At 44.7% G+C, this 19,147-nt stretch overlaps 1 protein-coding gene across 3 annotated transcripts in view; it reads left to right on the forward strand.

Annotated features, from left to right (window-relative positions):
* The first annotated feature begins 96 nt into the window (after nucleotides 1–96).
* The window catches only part of nr4a2a (nuclear receptor subfamily 4, group A, member 2a), an 88,404-nt gene continuing 69,353 nt past the window's right edge, over nucleotides 97–19,147 (forward strand). For all 3 annotated transcript variants that reach the window (XM_086123750.1, XM_086123753.1, XM_086123751.1), the window contains exons 1-3: nucleotides 97–193; nucleotides 8,768–8,904; nucleotides 9,044–9,125. The gene's annotated coding sequence lies outside the window, so the exon portion shown is untranslated. The remainder of the gene's footprint in view (nucleotides 194–8,767; nucleotides 8,905–9,043; nucleotides 9,126–19,147) is intronic.

Here is a 19,147-nt window from a genome sequence, read left to right on the forward strand (position 1 = left end):
ATAAAGTAGTTCCACGCTCACAGGAAACGACTTGGCAGGATAAGAATGGCGGATTTCAAATTTGTAACTTGATTTCTGACGTGTTGTCTGTGCTCCTCGGTTTAAAACGGCCACAGGTCGATGAGTTCCTCATTATAATTGCTGGTTTACTGGTAGATACTGACACGCTGCATGCGATTCACCCAAATTTCTGGTAAGACCTGTCGCAAATTCCTTCCACCATTAAGGCTTTAAAATGCGGCGTCACCTGTCGAGCGACGCTAATTATCTCTCTGGCGGCGTCGGGGAAGTGTTTGTGTTTATCACCACTGTGCAGACTTGAAAGCTCAACCCCCCCCCCCCCCAAAAAAAAATAAATAGAGCACAAACGTCATGTATGAATCTGTCCGTCGACATGAAAGCTCAACCCCCCCCCCAAAAGAAAATAGAGCACAAACGTTATGTATGAATCTGTCTGTCGATCTGACTGTCCAACTCAAACCTGTTGATCTTAAAAATGTGCTATCTATGCTATTATATCCAATTTAATGAAACCTGTCCTACATAATCACTCCTATTCAATCTGATGTATCCCAACACTTTTTATCGGATCCATCCCATTTTGTTTTATCGAATCTTATTTCATTTACTTTTTGGTCATCAAATCCCCCCTGATCAAAGGCCCTATCCTCGGATGGCCTCTGAAAGATCATCCTGGGTGATTATGGTGTGTTGTGTGGTGTGTTAAAAGGGATTTTACATCCTCTATACTTGGGGTGGGGGGTTAAACCTGTTCAGTATTTGCAATTTCAAAACTCCCAGGCCTGTCGCATACTCGGTGATGCGATGAAACTGTTGTGCAGCGGCCGGCCACTCGATTTATTGCAATTTCAAATATTAGTTGCAGGATCGCAGATATAACAGCCAATATCTGTTCCTCGGGGGCCATATCCTGTCGATTTCAGATCCCTCCCACCTGTTTCAATTGATCACGATCGTTTCAGGCGTCTGCAGAGCTTGCTGAAGAGCTGATCGTCTAAATCTGGTGTGCTGATGTACGGAGAGATCTAAAACAGGCAGGATGTGGCTCTCAACGAACCAGAGTTCCCGACCCCTGGCCTAGTGTGTGGTTATGAGCCGCCGACTGCATTCCTTTTGCGGTTGCGACGGGCCCTAAATCACATCGCACAAAGCCCAATAAGATGCAGTTAGCGAGGAGCAAAACATGAGAACATGATTTGCACCCCAACACGCCTCAGTCCAAATATTGTAATAGTTAACTCATTGTGTCCCCATATAGCCCCCCCCCCCCCCCACACACACATACACATCCGTACACGCATGCAGAGCGCATATCATACATATGCAGGCACACATGTACAATCCCATTTGTAAGAGGCATGTTAGTGCAGCCATTAGCCGGTGATTAGCGGAGACGGCCACAGGTTGGCCTCTTCATCAGCCAGCCTCTCCGGGGAGTCCCTTTGGCTCCATGCAGACTATTAACAGCGCCGTGAGGAGGGAGGGTAGCAGCGGCTCCCGCCGTGGCTGCCCTTAGCTGGCGCTACACACTCTTTCATTAGTGTGCGTGAGCTCGATGATTTGCCTCGGGACGAGCCCCAGGCAAAGTCTTGGGCGCTTTCATGGACTGCACCAATGTATTCATGTATTCACACAGTTAAACATACATGCACACTCGTGATGGCATCATTAGCTGAATTTGTATTTGGTGTTAAATTGAACGGGGTTAAGGAGGTTGGGAGGAACGCCTGCGCATTGGGGCAGAGAAAGGCAACGGGTGGATTAGCATGACGAAGAAAGTTCATGCTCGGGGTCGTCACAGATAGCCGCATGGAGCGGACATGCAGAATTTACAAATGTTTGGAGTTTTTTTGTGAGAACATATTCAGGAGATCAAATTGAATAGTAGGAGTGTAAAATCAGCCTAATCTAAATTAAATGGTAATATTAAAAAATAAGTCATGGTAAAATTTAATTGGAATTAGAAGTGCAAGGATTAATCAACAACGAATCGATTATGAAATTATTTTTGATGATTGATTCATCTTTTAGAGGCCTTATTATCCAAATCCTCAGAATTTTGCCAGAAAGATTTTTATTAAAAAGAAAATATTTTCAAAATAAAACACTCGCTTTTACTTAAAACAATAATCAACATGACCTACAGGCATAAAATCTCATGAAATGAAGCAATCGGTTTGTTAACAGATGATTTTGAAATGGTTCTTTTTCCATTTTAAATAGCAGACATTATTGGTCTTCCCAAGCCTGCTATAGAATCAAATCCGTGGCCCTGACTGAAAAGGCTTTCGGAATGAGCTCCGTGTTGAGTTCGAAGCGCGCTGAGTCACCCCAAGACGTGTCATTCATTCCCTTATGACGAACACAAAATGACATTCCAGTTGATGCAAAGAAGATGTCGCTAAACGGAGGCAAACGGTGATTTGACACCGCCCCGTGTAAAATGAGCATCAACGCACGCCCCGCGATACCTTTTTAGAACATGTTAATTAGACCCCACCCCACAATTACGCGTCATTCGCATGAGGGTCATGTTTTGCTAACACAACACGCTTAAGTCTGACCCGCTGACATTTTCATCTCCAAATTATGCACATTCTGCCAATTAAATTCATTAGAGGATTCATTAAGAAATATAGCTCGGGGAGGTGGGTGTAATACTTGCTTATGTGATGTAATTTCCCTTCATTGTAAAAAGCCAATTTGTTTCATAACAGTTTGCAGCCTAACTGTGATGTATGCAATTTGTTTGCGCTCTTAATGAAATATGATTAGAATTTGCGCATGTGCAGCTTGACAGATGGGCCCCAATCAGGCAGACCTTTGCACAATTAACTTTTAATCAATTACATGCCCGGTTGTGTCTGGTTATGCTCAAAGTGAGAAAATATTCCTCGCCGTGTGCACGCAAGGGAATGCCGAATCCTCCCAATGAGCAATTATCTGCAATTTGTGCCGATGCCACAGAGCACACAAACAACTTTTGGAGACGTTCGATTCCACGACAGCGACCGGCTAGCGAGTGCGGTCGGCTCACTTATTTTTATTTTCGGTCGTAATTGCCCTCTAATGTGCTCGAATGTTATAAATGTCACCAGTCGTTTCCTGCATCTTTAGAGTATGCAGCAGTGACACATTTAATATAATCGCCACTCCCTCGGTTTATCGGTTCCCGTGCTAATATTTGATCAGTTCAAACTTAAATTGTTTTACAGCCCCCATCATTTCCATGGCTAACAGGAGGGCACAAAGAAAAAAAAATTAAAAATCACTTGAGTGGTGCTGAGACATTCGCCACAAGATGGCGCCTTAGTTCTGTTCCTGTTTTAACCAGGCTGCACTTTGGTCACATCAAGGAACCGCCTTCCTAAGTCAAGGGGAGGAAAACGGAGCCTATAAAAGAACGAACATTAGCCTTTATCTCAAATAAGGACTCGTTTTAGAGCCGTTCATTTTCATTTGGGTCAAGGAAGAACGCCGCTATCGCACTTAACCGGGCGTCTTACAAGGCTCCACGCTGCGGGGCCCACTGGGGGCAAATTCAGGTGCGGGGGTCATACCTGACAGCAAACAGCTGGAGCCAGGATTCGAAACCGAAGATTCTTCGGTCATCGGGTGACCCGCTCTGCCAACTGAAAAACTTGGTGCTCGTTGAAAAAACCCCACATTTGACTCCGCAGATTTCATAACATTGTGGCAAGTGTTCCTAATTTTATGGCTGGCGAGTTGCCGCATAAAGTTAAAAGTGATACTAAAAAAAAGAAAAATAATAATAATAAGGGCCTCTACATAAAATGGCTGTAATTCCTAACAAGTAAATGCAAAAATTTTCCCGAAAGCTCTTCTGTTGGTTTAGACTTCAATGACTTGTTTTGTATTGAACTCGCATACAGGCCCATCTTGGTAAATTATAAAATGGTGGAAAGATGTATTTCACTGCTCATTTATTTTATAGATTCAGAAAATACTTTCCAGAAGGTCAACCCATTTTTTTTCCCTCATGTGTTTGTTCACATTTCCCGAGATGGTACATTTTAGGTTTTCCTTTTGCTAAAAGCCAAAATCATCCAAAATGAATTCATGAAATCTTGCTCCGAGTCGGGATTCGATATTATGCTCGACTTTTTGAATCGAACTCCTGGAATTGAACTTGGCATTTCTAATCCATTGAGTCATACCTTGTCTTTCATTCGATTCTACTACGAATTACTGAACCGAACTGTATATTAACAGACTTATAAAATTGGGAATGCAGTCAAATGTAAAAACTAAAGTCTGCAATCACCTTGAAAGAAACGTCTACAGAAATTATATTCTTTTTATGATGTGAAAAAAAAAAAGGAATTTAATCAATTCCGTGTCCATCATTATTATTCCACTGGATTTCCTTCGAATGTGCAGGAGTACTTGGATACATTCTTTATCGTTATAAGGAACATAATTCACCTCACTTTCGTCTTATTTGTAATAAGGGAATGTTTTACACACTAAGCAAAATAGCCGCCCCTGTTTAAGACCTCCGCAGCCTTTTGTTGCTTTCCTCTCAGGTGACATGAAGGTGAGACTCATTTGGCTCACACCGGACATGACTTAATGTCCGACATAAAAAAATAACTACATAATTTGTCTCCATCCAGAAGGCTGACTTGGCATGGACAGCAGCAGGCCTAAATGTCAGCCTGTAATGAGTTCTGGCCAAAGGTACACAGTTAGGACAGTGCCCGCTGGCACCCGGGATGCCCACTGGCTAGCGTTTTAGCCCACAGCCATTTGGACCAGCCCGCTTCGCTTTGTGGATGCTGTCTTACACGATTTGAATCGAAACGCGCGACAAAAAGTTTGATCGTCGTAAAGTTTTTCCGATTCACCGCGTCACAAGATAATACACCCGGTTGGTTGTTTTTAATTATTTCAAAGGAAAACGTAGTGTGATGAAACATGAAATCTTGGTGGTAGGAGTAATTAAAAACCTTGCTAATGTTGTATCAGAATAGAGAAAGCACAAAGGAATGACGTTGGAGTCGGCAATTGGAATCTCAAAGGTCAAACGCAATCTCTGGTGTCACAATCTCACCCACAATCGACTGGGATAGGCTCCAACTCGCCGCGATGTGTCCTCAAAAACGACATTGGGTCCAAGTCAGGTGAAAATCTTTGAACATTAAAGCAAAAAAAAACAAACAAACAAAAAAACCCACCCAGCACTGTTTAAAATTAATTTGACCCCTTTTTAAAAACTTTTTTATTTTTTTTTAAATGTTTGAGGCCATCTCGAGCTTTGTCGTAATTTCCACTGGAGCATGTTGCATGTTCGCGAGGAGGCAGATCCAAAACGCAAAAAAATCTTTTCAGTGGCACCGCATTTCTACTACCGTAGTCATGTTCCATCAATCCAGGAAGTGGCCGCCTAACCTACCAAACAAATGAGCACCCTAATAACAGTTGGATCAAAAATAAGTGTCAAAAAGGGACTAAGCCAACTTTTTAGGTTATTCTTTTAAACCTCCCCAAAATTGGGGTGAAAAAGAATAACCCACCAAAAAAAAAAAAATGTACAAAATGATCCCATTTGAATGTAAATTAATTTAATATCATCGATTTTATTAATTTGACCAAGTGGTTCTTTTTGACCAAACTATCTTTAAAATGGGGAAGGAAAGGGGAGAGCACGCAAAAACTCCAGCGAAAGGCTGAAACTACATTCAAAAGACCGAACTCGAATAACAGTTGGGTTCAAAAATAAACCAAACCGGGTCAATGAATAACCCGCAAAACGACTCCAAAATGGCGTTATTTTATTTCCTGCACCGATAATGCTAACCTATTACCCGATAACACGATAAGCTGTCCACCGTAGTAACCGTTGCCCCTCAAAGGGTTAAAGCAGAACCTGAAATACCGCCACTTTCATTTCCAAGGCGGCGCGATAAATGAGTTTCAGGTCGTCTGTCTGGTTAGAAAGTATCGCCGTGATCACGATGGATGTAAAGGAACTCGACTCCCTTTGTTTGACTGCTCGGAGACAAATTGGCAACACGCTGGCTTTATTATCTTAGAAGGCACAGGAGATGAGGCAACATTGTCCCCGGAATTAAGGTCCCATTTTCCTGCTCGGCGGAATCAATTTCAGCCCTTTATGTTACTTTGCATCCGCCTTTTGTCTTGTTGCCCAATCTTTGCCGTGTTTCTCTCATTCATCTGTTTTGCCCTTTCCTTGATCTGATAGCATTAAACATATAATTAAGTCATAAAGGATGGGCACTGATGAGTGTAGCAGATGGTAATTGCGTCCGACGTTTGAATGAAATGATATGCATTGCGACAATTTACAGCCTTTCGCCTCATATTTTATTCAGCAACCTTTTATCTCTTTTCCCGCAGAATTATTCCGCTATAAATTTAGACATCTTATCAATAGCTGGAGTGATAGTGGCGGGAACGGGGAAGGAACGAGGTGGTCGCAGCTTTTTTTTTTTTTTTTTTTTTTTGCGGCGTTTAAAATATTTTTCCATAATAAAGGAGCTATCGGAGCTGCTCTATCGCCATTGCGCGGCTGCAGGTTCCTATTTCGAGCAAGTTGGCGTGAATGAATGCCAAGAGGACATTCGGAGACGTGATCCGATGACGTTCGAGTTCGACAAACTGCACAGTTCGCTGCAACTTTTGTCCGCTCAATATGTTGATATGGATGGTGTTCTTCCAAGAAAGTACATTTTGGATTTTTGTGAGCTCAAAATGATTACCGTCAAAATGATCAAATGAAGAAGACGGGGGGGGCGAGGTCATTTGAAGATTTGAAAACAAATCATCAGAAAGTGTTTATATAGGGAGCCAGTGAAGCGAGTTATGTGCTCCCTCTGAGTGTACTGGTCAAGAGGCGAGCAGCAGTATTTTGGCCCAACTGGAGACGCTTAATGGAGGATTGGCCGACTTCAATGTGAAGTGCATTCTAGTAATCCATCTGAGAGGTGACAAAGGCATGAATCACTTTCAAAATGCACAGATGGAATGCAACAAGACTATTCCGATTTCCCAGCGATAAAATTAATTTTCATTCTGATTCTGCCTTTTTATTTCGAATGAGGTGTCTATATCGAGCATTTTCATTTTGTTTGGTCATTCAGGTTTTTTGAGCCAAATGATCTGAATACAGTGGTACCTCGACTTACGAATGTCTCTTCACGCGAAATGTTCAATTATATCTATTTTGATGCATTTTTATGCTTTAGAAAACATTTATGTGTGAATTTTCGGAGTGCTTGGAACGGATTAGGGCATTTACATGGTAAACGCGTCTCGACTTACAAAATTTTCTCGTGAAGAAATATCTTCCAGAACTAATTAATTTTGTAAGTAGAGGTACCACTGGGCCCGTTTAGTTTCTTGAAACATCTCCACAAACAGAAAAGCGCATCTCGATCCAAACCTGCTTGACCTTTTTAATTGGCGCGTGTTGATCTGATGACACACGTCCGCAGACATTTGGAACGTTTGCCTGCACCTGGACTGCACCTTGTTCTGCTCAAACTACTTACTCGTCAGTGACATTTGTCTTTAAAAAAAAATTAAGAATAATGCACTTGGGCCTGCCGGTGTTACGCACTTTTGCCGGCAGCCGTCGCCGGATTTTCTCTTGGAAGAATCCTTGCCGTCTCCTTGCTTTGCTAAACTTTCCTCCTGCGCTAGGCGTGCCAGAAGGAGCTTTTTTTTTTTTTGTGTGTGTTTTTGTTCCATTCACTCTCACCGGTCCCTGGTGAAGTGCTGTACTCCAGTGATATTTGAGAATTGCTTTCTGGGGCGATATAGGTATAATTCTCATGTTCCCCGCTGACCTGCCAAGTGCACTTGGCGGGTGCCAGCTGGAAGGCTTTCACGTGTGTGCTTGTGGGGCGGGGGTAGATTGATTTGGTGTGGGGTGGGGAACGGGGGGGGGGGGGGTGGTATTAAGAGGGGCAGGAAAGACCAGGCCAAGTATTCAGCACACAGTCAAGTGTCTGCAGACCTTGAAGGTGCTACCCAAGTGCTTTCCGCATCTCGGCTCCGCGGCCGCTTGGTGTTTAGTCACGATGCAGCTCCATTACCTTTTAAGTCCAAGTGCTTGTGTTTAGTCGGCTGTATTTACAGCGCGTGTTGCTTGAAAGGAATCTACCTGGGGTGACCCGGCTGTATTTATTGACGCCTTTCCAGTTTCCTACTTGCCGGTAATAGACTGGAAAACTCAGATAATGTGTTTGATCGATCAACGCGAACAAATTTCATTTGTCCGGATCAATAACGCTTTACAGCTGACCGAGCCGGAAAGAAGTGCATTGCTTTGAGATTTTTGATTTGAGGCTGTCTGGCAGAGGCGCCCCAAAGATTGGACTCTTCTCCTCGGCCACTGCCGGCAATCGCTTGTTTAAAGCAAATATCACTTGGCAGCAAACAACCTGATGGCCAGCGTCCGTTTTTCAAATTTTTTTGTGATGTGAATTATGTGAGGGGGGCGGGGGAGGGGACGATAAATTCACTTTTATTATTCAAATGGTCTCCATTTTTATATTTGAGAGTGTCGTGATTCAATGTCTTTTTTTTTTTGTTTTGTTTTTGTTCAGCAGTGCGATCTGTATTATATTTCCATCGTGCTCGAAACGTAATAGAAGAGTGATGCGGAACCACAGCGGGTGGGGGAAAAAGGAAATTAAGTGACTCGCAGAAGAAGAAAAAAAACCCCCTCAACCTTTTGCACTTTTCCTCCATGTTTCAGCTTTTCGTGATCATGCTTCGCAGAACGCCCTGCAGACATGCGAGCCTGCGCTGTTCCCGGGCCGGCCCGCCACCTTCTGCGCACACGGACAAAAACAGCTTGAGATGGGGAGTCCACATGGATAAACATTTACCGTGGTAGGTGTTGCTTCGGGCGAGTGCATGCTGTCGGGTGGGGGCGAGGGCGTGGGGGGGGGGGCTTGAGTGTGTATGCAGCGGTGCTGCGGCGATAACATTCTCATCGAGGTGGATTAACCTTTTTTTTTTTTTACTTCAGGATGGAAGGCGAGCAAGAGAGACTTGTCTTCATCAACCTCATTAAGCGGCTTTTGGGATGAACTACAACCGAGATCTCTCAGGTACAACCGCGGTGACCTCACAGATGTTCTTCGGGGTTAATGAACAAGGAGTCCGAAAGATGTGCAATATTTCTCCCGAGGAAAGAATCTTGAAAGTGAATTTGGAGATTGTTTTTTCGAAAGAGATTCGATGTGTTGGAAGATAATTGCTGAAAAGACTCGCATACACTGAGAATATCTCACTTGTGGCTACAGAGTGCATGTGTGATCCTCAAGGAACATGCTTGGGCCCACTGATGTTGCAGTAAACTCCTTTATAATATTTTACACTTTCTGGCCGTGGCTAAAATGATGCAGAGTGACACACTTTGGCTCCAGCATGAGCCCCCCCCCCCCCCCCCCCCAACTATCTAAACACTTGAGTGCCTTCATCGACTGTTTACCATGCAGTCAATGACCCTTTTAAAACCCGAATATTGGCAGAATCCAGATTTTTAAACTGCCGTTTTCAGGAGACAAGGCAAGAGCACAAAAAGCCTCAAAGAAATGCTTTCTTATTATACTCGTCTGGGGGACTTTTAAAAAGTATTTCTCCTTAAATTGAGCTCTGTCGGAAAGCACGCATTCGTAATGGTCTATGCGAAGTAAAATATGTGTCACTAAATATGAGAGAGACGGCGCACGCAGCCAAGAATCATCTTCTGAAAGAAATTTCTCTCAGAACGCGTCAATTCAAATCCATTCATCCATCCATTTTCCAATCTGCTTACCCTCACAAGGGTTGCGGGGGTGCTGGAGCCTATCCCGGCCATCTTTGGGCAGTAGGCGGGGCACACCCTGAACCGGTTGCCAGCCAATCGCAGGGCACACACAGACGAACAACCATCCACGCTCACACTCACACGTAGGGACAATTTGGAGTGTCCAATCAGCCTGCCATGCATGCCTTGGGAATGTGGGAGGAAACCGGAGTACCCGGAGAAAACCCACATGGGCACGGGGAGAACATGCAAACTCCACACAGGGAGGCCAGAGCTGGAATTGAACCCGGTACCTCTGCACTGTGAGGTCGATGCGCAAACCACTGGCCCCACCGGGCCGCCCAATCCAAATCGAGTTGTTTTTTATTTTTTTTCCCTTGACTTTTTGATGATGCCCTTGCTGGGATCTTCAGTATGACTTACGAGGCGACCGGTGTCGAAGCGCGCTGGCGGTCCGTGTGACCCGGCCATACCGCTGGGCAAAAGGCAGCGCCTCGGTGAAGGAGGACAATGCATTCAGTCGGCGGGTATAAATTTGGCACAAGGTTAGGCCGAGGCATGAGATGCATATTGTTTGTGTTCATTTGAATAAGGACAAATGTCAGATTTCCATGGCTGCGGGCAGCCTGCATGTTAGATGATCAACTCTTTTGGGCCCCTGGACGTGGGGTCATCAGTAGCGCTTCCAGGTCACTGTCGCTGCAAGCCGCTTTGGGGCCATAATTGACCTTTTGACAGAGCGCAAAGAGACAGCCTTTCTCCCAGGGCAGGAGTAATCACTTTGGATTTACTGGTGGCCGTGCGCATCTCAGCTAATTAAAATATTTTCATTAAAAAAACAAAACAAAAAAAACAACAGATTTGTGATTTTAAGGTTTTTATTTTTCAAAGCAAAAGTTTTCCAACGCGAACGGTTTTAGAATATGTACATTTTCCCGCCCTAAAGGGCACTATGCAGTAAGTTTAATTTTAAATATTCAGTTAATGTCTTTATTATGTGTGAACAAATGAGTCAGTATTTCTCAGGGCGTGCTGTAAACATGCCATCGTTCGCCATTGTCCTTGTGTGTGTGTGTGTGTGTGTGTGTGTGTGTGTGTGTGTGTGTGTGTGTGTGTGTGGTTGTAGTTGTGTGTGGCGGCAGATAAAGGTTGAGCACAGCCCCGTATCCCACAAGCCCTTAAGCTCCCCGAAGGCTCCTTTGGGGTGCAGGATCTCCAAAGAAGCGTGCGTTCACCCTTCACTGTGCTCGTTATTCCTTCCAACATTGCACCTAAGGCCACGTCTCCCTCTTCATAGCCCTGAACGTTAACTTTCATTCACACCATGTCCTCTCTTTACATGGAACGTCTTCTCTTCTCCCTCCGCTTTTTTCTAATGGGCTTAAATAATTTTATTCAAAACACTTTTTTATAAATATGAATCGCATTTGGATATCTATGCTAGAACGTGCTCTTAAAGTAGGCTACAAACGAGGGTTTGAACGTGCTGGCTGTGGGGTTGGGTTTTAAACACGTAATGTTTAATCCTCTTTGTTTGATGTGTAGTTTGACACTAAACTTCAGCCTTTTATTTGAAGAACTGTTGAGTTCAGTGCCACTATATGGCGCCTCAAACTGAAGGTGAAAAAGAAAAAAAAAATGGCCAAACGGTGAGCAGCTCAGAAGAAACTCCTACCGGCAACTTGGTGTCAAGGAACTATGTTGACATAAGGGGAGGAGCTTTATTCAGTCAGCCCGGGACGCTATTTAATCGGAAAGTTGTGCTTTGCTCCCACCTTGTGGTAGCTAAACGCAGTTTATAAATGGGGGCAGATTCTTAACCGTGACACAGTTGGAAAATAAGTTTGAAAAAGAACAAAATTCAGTCCAAACAAAGGCTTAATGCAAAGATAGTGGACATTACATTCGTTACATAGAATTTTATTTTATTTTTCGCTATTCGTTTTTAATGACTTGTTGGTTCATGACAGGCGACCGTGTAAAAATCGGTTCCATTCATGACAACTGACAAAATTATGTTGATTTATCGGTGTATTTATATTTTTGAGTGACCATCCATACCGAGCAGTATTGTCCTTGTAAAGGCATACGGTATTTCTTGACACGATTGTTGTCATGACATTGCAGGTGCACTTAATGCTCTTACATTTATCGTAAATCCATTCCCACGAGTCGGAGTGTGTATCGAAAACCGCTTACAGCATTTTGAATGGGATCTTGAAAATATTTAGAAAAGGGGAGGAAAAAACAAAGCCCCGCTGTAGCAATGCCAAGGGCCACGCCTTGGAGTCGGGAGTATTACATTATTAATTAAAAATACAAGTCGCCTTGTTGCCCATGGGTGTACAATGTAACACACTTGATTGAATCAGCTCGTGGCAGCCTGCTGCACTGCTCTTTTGTGCTGGAAGGGGTGAGAGGAATTCGAGGGTGCATTACTCCACACACACACACCCACACACACACGTTTGGAGGAATGGTCCAGAGCGCTGATTGAAGGCTATGTGCAGGAATGTGTGCCGGATTGAAAGTGCACTGCAGTCGGCGGATTAATAAGACGCTGTCTTTTGATTCACTTCGGTGGACAAGTTTGTTTAGTGTATTATTTAATTTAGGATTTATGAATTAATTTTAAGTTAAAAAGATGGGTCACTCACTCTTCACCCACACTATATTGCCTGTAGTCTCCCATTCCCAACACCCCCACACCAATTGAGTGGAGACAAACTGCAGCATTCCCTCTTCATCCTCATTAAGGCTCGGTTCACACAAGTGTGAATATGTAATCTTTTAATAGCTACCCTGACAGAGGGGAAAAAAAAAAGTTAGTCGCAGTTCTTTTAGTGCAGAGGTGAGAGTGGTAATGGCGTCTAATGAGGGTTGGTAGTGGGCGTGTGTGTGGGAGGGGGGTGTTCGGCCATCACAGGGGACTCGGGTAAATAAAAGAGGAGAAAATACTCCTTCCTCCCTCTCCTCCCCTCGCCTCTTGATTCCTCATGACCTCCAGTCGAGCTCTGTTAGATGTAGTCCAGGTCATGGGATACATGTGAAAGCTGGAAATATCAAATCCAGCCCAAGGCTTTTACATTTCCTGCCCTGCTGCAGGTAATCGCAGTGGGTTGGTGGGGGAGATCAGTCCAGGCCTTCTCCTCCCCACCCATGTCATTGAACTGCCACCAGAAGCAAATCACAGGGTTAATTACGTCTTAATATAGTCCGGCGACTCGTATCCTCAACTGTGATGACGTTTTTTTGTTCATTAAAAAATAGTTTGGCGGTAGGAGTGTGTCATCTTTTCCGTTAGGGGCGGACCTGGATCCATGATGGGGGAACAAAGAGTTTGCCCGGCGCGGCGGGCCGATTGCGCGCGACCGCATCTGGCTGTGCGTCACGTGCGGCAGCGCGAGGTTGTCAAGTGTATCGAGAGGCACAGCCGAGTGAGTCCGATAGTCTGCTCTCTATTGATAACTCCGCCTGTTTTAAAATCCTGGCACGACAATGCAACTCCAGCCTCACGTGCTCCACTGAGCAACAATACCTCTCACTGGCAGCGTCGGTGTAACGATGACAGACAACAATACGGGTGCGCTTTGCTCATCGGCTCCTCATTTCTGGCGCCTTTTGATAAGAAATTCTTTTTTTTTTAGTTTATGACGGATTCATACCCGGCCGGTGTGGCGGAATAATTATTTTCAAGCTTTGGTGTTGTTTAGATGAAGCAAAACACTTAGTCAAGGAAGATTTGTCGTTTTAAAAGGAAGATACAGTCATCATGTTCCAGGCCACCCACACAATGAGAGAATTTCATCATAGACAAATACCCTTTTAAAATATTATATAAGCGTGCTCTTTGTAGCATTTTCAGCACTTAATTTAAATTAAAAAAAATATTTTTAAATGCATAATAAAAACACGTTTTAACACATATTTGAGAGAACAAGCGCGATGGATAACAGAAATACGTTAGTTTTAGAGCACTTTAAAAACAACAATAGCTGGTTAAGGACAAATACAAGACACAAACACTGTATTATACTTCTGTGTTTACAGGAGACAAAGCCCCCCCTTCCCACCCACCCCCAAAGCAACATAATTAATGTAACATCTCACAATATTCATCAATAATAATTCCCAAAGTCTGTGCGTGGATAAAGCAGAATTACATGCTTCCTGTTTTGTATTTCTTTCACATGTATAACTCAATACCATCTAGTGGTTGACAGTGGAATTACACTCGGTAGAAACAAGAGTAAATGCAGTCAACCGTCCCCAAAAATCGGCAAATTAGTGGGACGGCGACCCTGGAAATATTTGCTTCGTGTGTGAACGTTAAGACGGCGGACTTTCCTAAGGCAATGTTATGTGGCGATGTGAAATACCCAACATGGAATTATCTTGGCTTTGTTGTTTTAAATTTTCGAGTAAACTTCAATGGTCATGGTAAGAAATACCTCAAAGCAAGCACATTGATCTTTCCTGAAGAATTTTCACTCTCCGCTGCTTGTTAGGAAGTTTGCTGCTATCATGTAGCATGCTAGCGCAGGTTTTACAGTTAGCTTCAGGTACAACGAGCAAGTTGGAGTCGTTTTAAAAAAAGGAGAATTAACCCAAAAAATATATATAAATAAACCACTCCTGTCTACACACATGTCTTCGCGCTGTAGCGGTCTTCATTTGTTTTTTGTCGCTCTGCGTTTACAGCGCCGGTAGGCCGGGCCAGTAGCTGGGAGATATGGTGGAGTGTAACCAGTGTTGATGTGGATGGCCCCTGGTCAGAGGCCAGGCCCTGGCTGTTAAAACGCAGCCTCTTTTGTGCGTCAGAGCCAGCACTGCCAGTCCTATTCCGCCCCTGTCGCTAGCGGTGGGGAGGCATTTACCCGCCGCATGCATTCATTCATTGCGCTGGCATTGCTCGATGCAGGGCTAAATGGCATTGTTACAACGTGCCTCTGAGAAGTGTTGACAGGCCCATATGCTAATTTTAATTAATAGAGGGGGGGGGCGTTTTTTTTCTTTTTTTTTTTTTATTCACCTCAGCCCGGCTGCGGAATTTTATCCGCACCTAGACTGGCAAATATAATTGCGGCAAACTCAAATGAGCTCATTAGGAAACGTATTGAATTTACACATTATTTCCAGTAGTTAGGCTGAGTTATTTTCCCTAAGGAGTCAATTACGTACTCATTTGTGACTCAGGTGAATGGCTTTCTGGTGTCCTCCTCAACTGCAAAAAAAAAAAAAAAAAAATTATACTTGCTGAATAATTTGCAAGACAGCTGCTGTACACGAATATCTATTGACGTTCATTTGCGCGAGGATTCCACGACGGGGGGAAACGCGCAGGCAAGATAACGAGCCCCTTTTTGTTCGTTTATTCACTTCATTTGATTAACTCTTAACATGTTATTCGCTTCTGAATCATTCCGGCGTGTGCTCCCGTGTCTTCGGCGAGATTCGCTTCGGTTTTTGCTCCCTGCAGTCTTGTTTGCCGTTCAGACGGCACATTTTATGAGCAAACGCAGAGTCGAGTAACAAAGTGCGAGTGCGAGTTTAAACACAAGAGAAAAGAAGATCTGGTGCGTCAGGGTTCATTATCAGACAACCTGTCTGCATGTCCGCAAGTCGATACTTACCTCGGCCACAATTTTTGGGGGGATTCTTGGACAGTGCGGAAACAGTCAGACTGCGATTAGGCTCTGAGTTGTCGTAATACATGTCGTTCACCGTTAGCAGTGGTTCGGGGGCCAGCGCGCCGCTGTATCGGGCCCCTACCTACCGTCAGACGTCGGCCCAACCAGGTCAGTCGAGATATTTTCGGCCGTCGAGAATGGCCCGAAAGTGTATTTTCGGATTTGGACCGAAATACTTTTATCACGAAAACAACCAGGCCGAAACAAGATGTTGTGATGACACAAGCAACAATGGTGACCGGCGCATATGTGACCAAATAACGGAGGCATGTTTCGGGGTTAGCCTCGATGATGCGGTTCAATAATGCGTAAATAGCTACCGAGAACTTCGAAGTCTTAGGACAATGCGCACCACTGCGACACTTGATGGCGTGCTTATTATTTATCGTAAACGATTGTCGGAATACGGCAAACGACTGGGCTTGCTAAAACTAATATCGCTAATCGTGAGTGATATTTTTAATAATTTATCTTCATAATGCCGGTCCTTCAAAATATGAATCGCATGAAAACGGTCACATAAATATTTGGGTAGCACGGTCTTTATTAGAACACAAAAAAACAAATGTGCATTGTTGGAATGCTAAGTAAATATTTTCATAATTTTGGATGTGATTTGTTCTCTGAAGCATTAATATGGTTTCATCGCAGTGTCTTGATTTTAGTGGGGTTAATAGTCATGAATGCAATTGTGCAATATAAAAATGCCAAATATGAAATGAGCATGGAAACGTAGTGTATTATATTATGAATATACGGGTGTACTACCGGATCTGACAGGGTCACCACAAGTTGACGGTTGTGGGGGTTGGCTGCCGTTGTATTTTTCTGGTTGACATGCGTCTGGTATATTGCCCGGCAAATGACATTTTGCTGCCCATTTCAATCCTTTGCTGTGGATGAACACCCCCCCTCCCCACCCTCATGTCGATGCCCAGGGCCGCTGCCCCCGTCAGCTCCCCTACCCCCCCCCCCCCCCCCCACCATTTGCACGCCACTGCGTTCTATATCCGCCGCTTAAAGGGTTGTAACACCGTGACTAGCAATGCTATTCGTTAGCTTGACAGCACCTTTTTGCATTTCTTGTTAGCATCAAGCTAACTGGCAGGAAACCGAATGAAGCTTCGCTTTTGAACAAGTGTTCACCATGCTAAATTGCTTCTTTTTGTGAAGTGAGCGGAGTTCACCGACTACACACTGTAAGGCGCTCGCTTCTTTAAAAACAAAAAAAAAAACTTCAGTTGGATCGGTTGTATCGAGAAACACCAGAGCTCAATTTGAGTCCAACATGGTGCTGAACTTTCCCACGCTCTTCCTTGTTGTTCTGCTGCGGTGTTGGTGCACTATCAGGGTTACTGCCTGTCTTCTCCGTACAGAGTTGCCAAAAGAGGGGGGGGTGGGAATAGGCCTCGTGTGGCGCCGGCCCTCCAAGCTTCAGCCCAAACACATCTCAGCTGTAAATACCACCAACAGCTGGTGGCGCACAAGGTAGTCGTGCTTCACAAATGACTGGCCTTCTTGAGGGGGCAGAGGCAAGAAGCGTCACTCGTTTCTTTGCCAACCAAGTGCCCGTAAAGTGAAACTTGTTCAAGCAATAAATAAGCACATCAGAGCATCTCTTCGTTGAGGCTATAAAGTAAGTAGGCCGGCAATGATGCCCTGCTCAAAAAAGAATGGAGAGGGGAATTTTATTTTTTTTGGGAGGGGGGGGGTGATCCCCACCCATCCATCGCGGCGAGCTCACCGCTTTCGTAGATGCCGCAGTCTATTTCTCATGATAGGAAGTACGAAAGTCACCTTTGAGCCCCGCAGCCCGACTAGTGCTCCCGGTATCACGCATAATGACATTCAGCTTGGCCCAGATCACATTTAGGATAGCTGATTTGATGCCAGCAAGGAAGACTGCCACCTAAAAGAATAAGCACCCCCCCCCCCCCCCCCCGCCCCCCCGTTCTTCAGTTTAAACACAATCCATTTTCCAGTGTAAATCACTTGTCAGTCTATTGCAAATGTAACTGCTCTGATGTGAGGGAGGGAGGTGGAGACCGAGAGACTAAAGATTATCTTTTGGGGCCATTCCGCCGACACCGTTGCGTGACGGAGACTGACAGCTCTTTCAGATGACTGACAGGTGTCCTTTGAAATGCCGCTGAAGCAGCTTCTGTTCAGACTGTTGAAATGCATATTTGGAGCTCTTATCATAAAGGCATGGATGGCCCAGATAGGTGCCGTTAACATTGCAAATGGCTCCGGAATTATTCATTGTCAGTGCTGTGGGAAAGAATTGGTGGAAAGAGGGGTGGGGGGGTGGGAGGTGGGGGGTGGTGTTGCGGATAGGTGGCAGCGGCGGAGGGCGAAGTTTGATTATTCCGCTCACACAATGGCAGGGTGCTTAATGATTCCTCTCCACCTTGGCAGCGGCATGTGCTGACTTCAGGTGCTAGCGGCGGGTGACACAGGTCCGGCCAAGTGTTAGAGCAAGATCATACGTCCGGGCCCCATTTTAATTTCTAATACATTAATCTTCTCCTCGCAGATCCTCCATGAATATTCCACGGCTCCTTGTTTGTCGGCGAGCCTGTCTCGCTTTCATCCATTCAGGTGGTTTCATTCACTGTGAAAGCCAGCTAAATGGAGCCGATCAGTCAATGACAACCGGGATACAATAGAGCCCGGTTACATGTCCCTTTCCTCCTTTCAGCCTTCTGATAGACAACCCTGACACCTGCTCCCCGGGGAGAGCCTCCGCCAAGCCGGCGCACTGTTCCTTTACTTTATCAGCCCATAAAGGATTGTCACAGGTGACTCCATCAGCGGAGGAATGGAGCCGCCCCCTTTGACCCGCTCCCGCACGCGGTGTGGGGTGGAGGCGCCTCGAACCGCGCGCGTCGTACTGCAGTCGGATTAAGGGTTGCTTAAACGCTGTCAGACGCGCCGCCTCGGCACGTGGCGCTTTCTAAAAAAAAAAAAATGTTAAGCCCTTGTTGGCTGCCATTAATTAGCATTGTCTTAAGTTCATTAGACCACCGCTCGGGCTCTTACTAATGAGGTGACGTCGGCTAACCTACATCCACCGAAGCTTTGTCGAGACTGACCTGACAACGACTCCTCACTTCTTTCTCCGGCGTAATGACATGCACGGGAGAGAGGAGCTCTGACTGACGTGTGCTTTAATGGTCTTATTTCCGCTTGTAATGATGAGGAGTGGACGAGACCAGCAGCAACTGGAATTTGGCGGAATAGAGTGCAGATCTGCACCAAGGCCGAAAACCCCAAAATATTTTGACAGATAACATTCAAGATGCTGGGACGGAGGGAGATGATAAACAATCAGAAAGACAAATACAGTGAAACTCCTCTACAACGAAATCATGTTTGCAACAAGACATTTTTCACAACGGGGGTTTTCACTGTAGCAAATTTGATCTCAGATGCAAACACACACACACACACACACACATACTCACAAACGTATGTGTTAATGCATAAAGATTTTCATACTAGGGGGTATTTTTGCCCATATAGGTTTCGTTGTAGAGGAGTTTCACTGTACAGTGGTACTTGGGAGCGCCCAGACTTGCAAAAAACATGTATTTATTTATTTGTTTATTTTTGTAAAGACTTTTTAATT

The sequence above is a fragment of the Hippocampus guttulatus genome, chromosome 11 (assembly GCF_054856545.1).
Source record: "Hippocampus guttulatus isolate MCC_2025c chromosome 11, RoL_Hgut_1.0, whole genome shotgun sequence".
NCBI classification, from domain to species: domain Eukaryota; kingdom Metazoa; phylum Chordata; class Actinopteri; order Syngnathiformes; family Syngnathidae; genus Hippocampus; species Hippocampus guttulatus.